This window comes from Numenius arquata, chromosome 6 (genome assembly GCF_964106895.1).
Source record: "Numenius arquata chromosome 6, bNumArq3.hap1.1, whole genome shotgun sequence".
Lineage (NCBI taxonomy): Eukaryota > Metazoa > Chordata > Aves > Charadriiformes > Scolopacidae > Numenius > Numenius arquata.
Genome location: NC_133581.1, coordinates 20,557,359 through 20,563,604, shown reverse-complemented (window position 1 = coordinate 20,563,604; position 6,246 = coordinate 20,557,359).

Genomic DNA, 6,246 nt, shown 5'->3' with positions numbered 1-6,246 from the left:
ACAGTCTTATGTGCAAAGAAGGGTAATGTATTACAGGCATTATGAAAAAACATGACTGGTTAAATATTAGTTCTCAAGATTAAGACTTTTTTGTCAGTTTTGATATTTTCCACTCTTCAAATCCCATATAGTGTAAAGGAAATCTAGACCATAACATACTCAAATTCTGCTGTATATCATTAGTTTGTTTAAGAAAGGCAAAGAGATTAATTAGATGTTTACATGGGAATAAAAAAACTCCAAACCCCTAACTAACCTGCTTTTTCATTTTATAGGGACAGAAACATTCATGTAGCACCTACATTTTCTACTTCTTGAAGTTTAAGTAAACAAGTCAGAAACAAAGGTGTATTTTTCTTTACAGGCAGATATAGATATATATATAGATACATATATATATATATAGAGAGAGAGATATAGTGTGTGATATATATATATATATATATAGTATATAGTGTGTATATATATATATACTGTCCCAACACTATATATACCCAAAATGGGTATTTCTAGAGCTGCTGCCAAACTCTGGATCTTTCAGACTGTCATTAGTTGGATGAAGACAGTAGTGGGAAATACAAAAATGGTTCAATGTCTACTAGGAACTCTCAGAAATTAACCACCTCAAAAGTATTTACTTTGTGAGGTACTTCTAAAGCTGTCTCATAATACAAACATCCTTCACAGATAATTTTTCCCTTGTTCCCATATTCTTGAGTATAAGAAACTGTTTAAAAAGGAGAAACAAAAGCCCCAGTCTTGTAATCACGGGGTACAGACTGACTCACTGCATGGATCAATACGACTGAAAAGTGAGCTCAAAGGAAAAGGGAAAAGCAGATAGCTATTTGTAATAAATACAGACACTTACAGGGACAACATTTAAGAGAGAACTTTTTTTTAACCTTTTCCACATAAAGATTTCATGTGTTAAAAATTATTTTAAAAGGAGTTTCAAATAACAGCGTCCTTTAGCGATATTTTGCAATAATTAATATCAAGACAAATTAATATCATGGTTTATACTGTCAGTATGAACAGTGGGAAAGAAGACTGAGTAATCCCCCAGACACCACCAATGGAAATTTTTTAAGACTGCGTATGTATGTGCGCACAGCACATATATTTGCATATCCAACATTGGAAAATGCTGAGAAAGTCATAAATTAAAACCTAGTCCATACTGCGAATCCTGCTGTACTGGGCATGTACATGTGCCCCCTTTATACTTTGCATATAACTTCCAGATGACCTTATTTTCTTGTCACTGAGTACAAGATTTTTTACTTGAAATAAACTCTTAGTTTCAATCACAAGAAAATAATTTTGCACTCTCAAGATGTTAACAAATTTAACAAAGCTCCAATATTTGTCTTTTTTTATACAGGTTTTACAAAAACGCACTGTAAGAGATTTGTTTCTTACAGGCTTCATCTCTTAGGGGGAACTTGCTGTGTGATTTGCTAATTCTTGTGCAGGGTCAATTAATCCAGTATTATCCCGTAAAACATGGGCAATTATTAGCAATGTTTTGTTTTTCTAAATGCCCTGTTTAGTTGCAGTAATGACATCACAGAATTTGATGTCACATTTAATAGAAAAGGTCAACTTCTTCACTGATAGATGTTCCAGATCCCCCCTTGAGTGTGAACAAGACTTCATGGGATGTACGTAAGAGCAAAATTTGGCCTCCCTTCCAAATCCACTTTCCAAAGTATTGCTGCCAATACTGCCCAATTTTGAGATCCAGATAAGCCCACTTTTAAGCAAAGACAGGCCAGAAGACATTAGGACTCTTGTAGAGACACACAAATGTGGTGTTATGGAGACCCAGCAGGAGTTAGAAAGGAACTTGCAGCTACAGCAGCAGGCTTTGCATTAGGCCCTAAACAGAAATAAATGGCTGAAAACGTCATCATGAAGAAATCTGCACAGAAATCAAGCTGTTTAGGAGAGAAAAAAAATGGTATGGGCGGAGTTCTTTCTAATGTAACACAACATAAGCAGTGACCATCATAGTCTATCAATGAACACCGAAATCCATTACTTGCTCTAAGTAACGCTAAAGAAGTGTGCCAATTCACCAGCAAGGAATCACTCTACTGTCATTCCCCAGCATGTACTACTGCCTTGCCTGCACGCTGGAGTTCCTCCACATCTGCAAATGGAGCTTGTTTGCGCTTTTGTTTGGTTTTCCGTAACTGCTCTCCTTGGATTGTATATTCCATTTTCTGGGCTTAGGCCTCAATGTAGTGCAAGTACAATTTAAAAAAGGTGTTATCTTCTTATATGCAATGCAAACACATGGGAAGTTCAAATAACTTCGAAGAGCCACAGGGTCCCGATTTTTGCCTTCAGGAGGAGCCCTTTCTTCAGTATTAGGAGAGCTGTATCTTAATGGCGTCAGCTCTGCAGTTACTTTGCTAAGCTTCCACGCACGTCTTTGCAGCAGTGTCCTCTGGCTGGTGACAAGCACCCAGGGTGGGAAACAGCATGCGAGGGAACACGTGTGCTGTTACAGAGCAGGGTGACAGTAAGCATGTAATAGTTGCATTGCTTAGTGATAAACCCATCCACAATAAACCCAGTGTGTGTGTTTTTCTTATATGGTGGCTGCTTCCATGAGTGCTAAGAGGGGCTCTCATCCTCCAGATCCAGGCAGATATAAATGAAGAAGAAAAAGAGAAAGAAAGATTATTGTCTGAGAAACAAGCATATCTCTGATGGCCACTGTAAAAATAAACCTAGTTATACTGGCATCGTTTACACCATGCTCCTAGCATCAAGCTCTGCTATACCAGTAAAGCAGTAGCTTTCAGCATACAGCCCCCAGACCCCTGGCGTCCACAAATTCCAAAGAAGAAAGCACATTGTTGTCAGGAAGCTTAAATTCATCATACAGGTGGCAGTGAATCAGAGAGGGCTGAAAAGTACTGCTGTAGAAAAAGAGGACTTCAGAAACATGGCCTCTAGTGTGTAGGTGCCGAGCTTTGCGAGTACAATTCAAGGAGCCAACTGTTAGAAACGCTGTACTGTAAGCCATAATTGCCACCCTGAGAATACGCAAGACTTCTCCAGTATCTTGGTCAGAAACCTATTCTGCACTTTAATATTCACCAACAACCTTGAGCTGCACAATGTGATGAATACCCCCACTGCAGATTATGCAACCGGAATTGAAGGCCACCCTACATCGAAATGAGAACATATACACAAGGATTTAACACGCTTTAATTCACAGACATTAACTTTATAGGTTTCACTGACTTAGCTTTCTGGAGTCTCCCCATATGGAAAAACCTGTACATGTTTGAGACGAGAAACTTATAGATGGAAAAGAAAATCGGGGAGCTTAAAACAAAACATGGAAATTGTAGTAACACAGATGACTAAGAAGCTGAAAAGCATCTACCACCTGCAAGAAAGTGTTTGAAGTGATACCAAATAGGAATTCATCCTCATGGACTTGTGCTATGTAGTCCAAAAGACAGAATAAACAGTGCTTTTGAAAACAGCGTTTCTAAAAAAACAAAAACCAAACCAACCTTGTCATAGTGTCATTGAATTCAGCAGCTCTTGAGAATCCATCATAGTTAGAGCCCTATTCCACAATCAGCTTTTAAAGGAGACAGTTACAAATCTTTTAAGAGTAAGCATTACAGCTGTAGCCCTACTTTAAACCAGAAGTTAGAATTAACAGTACACAGCATTTTTATATTTTCAGCCTACATTATAAAACAGTTAATATCCAAATAAATACAGTTAGGAATGCAATATAGCCCCATTGTTTTTTCACTTAGGAAAACTCAATGGGCCTGATTTAAGTTATTTGCAGAGCAACTTTTCAGTTCCTGACACTTGCACAGCACTTTCATTTTTGTTCTGGGCGATTCTCATGAATTAATAAGCATGAAATTTGATTTCAGTTTAATTTCAATTGCCTGATGAAAACTCTCTGTAGTAATATAGTTTGGCTTTCCAGTGTTCCAAACTGAAGTGAAACACGTTAGTCTTCACAATTAAGTTCAAAACAGAGACCTTATGCCTACTAGTTGGTCACCCATGGCAATAACTAGAACACAGGTTTGGGGTCTAAAAACTTAATTCTAGTGCCAGCTCTAAAAAGGACTCTTTGTTTTTCTGTTTGCTTTTATAAACTGTAAATTACATCTTTGCTGCCATTAAAAGGATAATACTACTTACCTGCTGCTCCTGGACTGCTTTAAGGCTTTCCTAGCTGATGTGTAGCGTCTTTGTGAAGTGTTAATTTTAGCTTGTGTTTGTTTGTTAAGGCTAATATTTACTAACCTAATCACAGGTTGGCCCCAAGATGGAAGACACTGCAATAAGCATAGAAGTAGCAATATAAAGCCCCCCAAAAGGGAAAAGCGGTGCCATGCTGGTGAGAGAGGGCTGTATCTTTGGGTAAGGTCCTCACGCTGTGTTCCAGATGTAGTAAGCAACAGGGTATCAGAGGATGTTTCACAGCACACAATACTCTGCCAGTAATAACATTCCTGGTTGGAAAAAAAAAGCCCTCTGTCAATCCAGGCACATAGCACTAAAACTTAATGATTTTGCCTAGAAAGCCTGTTTTATTCTTAGATCAAAAGTTTCTATTTTTAGTATCAAATCTCCACATGTAAGGCAGCAGAAAATGAGGCAGAGACTTTAGTAGAAAACACTGCTCTATTTGTGTTTAGGACTGGAATTACTGACCTTCAGAAATAAACGTATTGGTGCACAAAAAAAGCAGTATCATAAGGCAAAACCCAAGGAAAGCGTATTATTATAGCTATGTTATGTTTCTTCCAGCGGGACTATCAAGCACTGCTCATGTCAACCGAGAAAACTCTTGGAAAAGGCAGCTGCCTTTTAACCAAATCAACTTGGTACACCTATAGCTACTTCAAAAACTATTTTATTTGAGCTCAAACTACATCTTTGAAAACATTTTTAAAATAGCTAAAAAATACCATAATGTTTAAAGACACATCAGTATCAATATAGTTCTACTTCTAGCCACTGAGGAGAGGAGATTCTTCCCTAAGGAAGAGAACAGGATGGTAATAAGTGGGTTATCTTCTGATGTCCCCGATCTGGAATGAAATCCTCCTGTTATGAGGTGCCAGAGCTCAGAAACTTGTTTGACAACGCTGAACTTCATAGCAAGAAGAAGCCAAATATCACAAAATATATTCTGGTTTTGTGTACTTGTGAGATTTTGTGCACTGGCAAAATAAGCAAAATAATGTCTGATAAAATCACACTTGCCTAGACCGTAAGCATTGCCTTTCTAAAAAGATTTAAAAAACTAAAAAGGAGTGAAAATATTCCTGCTGTTACTTGTTAAGTCAACATAGAAAAGGTGCATGATTTCTTACGTGATGTTCAAGAGTGCTTAAGAGAATTAGGACGTGCGGTCTTGTTAAACTTTAGAAATCCCATCACTTACTGCGTCTGATCACACTGACAGATTCCTGTAGCCAAAGTCTGTCAGTCTGCACAGCTCAAACTGTGTTCTGCTTGCACAGATGGAGCTGCAGGATCAGGAGCTTAGTGCTGAAATGAGAGTTCAAACTTCAAGACAAGCTTAAGGAAAGAAAATTTTGAACAAATAATTTCCCTGTACTTTCATTGTAAGCATTAAAATCAGATTGATTTTAATGTTAAAATCTATAAAAATGTTTATAAATTACATTCTGTTACTTTGAGAGAGTTCACTTTCTAAATTACTGATACTTCGAATGGCATTGTGCCAACTGGGATAACCTCGGTAAGAAGCCACAGATACAGGGTCAAATGTAAGAAACAGATTGCATTGTAAACATCCCATGTGAGTATAAAGGTAGTCATAAATCACGAGACTCATTGTTTTTAAATCAGAGGTGCGTGACAGAGTCAAAGTCTGCAGTAACAACAGTTTTGAACAGCTGAGTCACATCCAACAAAAAAAACCCCCAAAAGTACAAAAAGGCAATTTGCAGCACAATCGCCAAGTGTCTCAGTTTGCTACATAAAAGCATAAATAGGCAGTTGCATTAACTGAACCACTGCAATGTGTCAGGAATAATAATTCTAAAACAAGTGATGGTGCAAACTAAAACACAACCAACAATACATCACTGTGAGAAGGAAAAGTGTATCAGATGGTTTGTCCTTACTATTTTTTCTGAACATTTAGTGACCAAAAATGACACAAGGTAAAAAATTAAAGCCTCACTGAAATCGTTGACAAGATTTCCA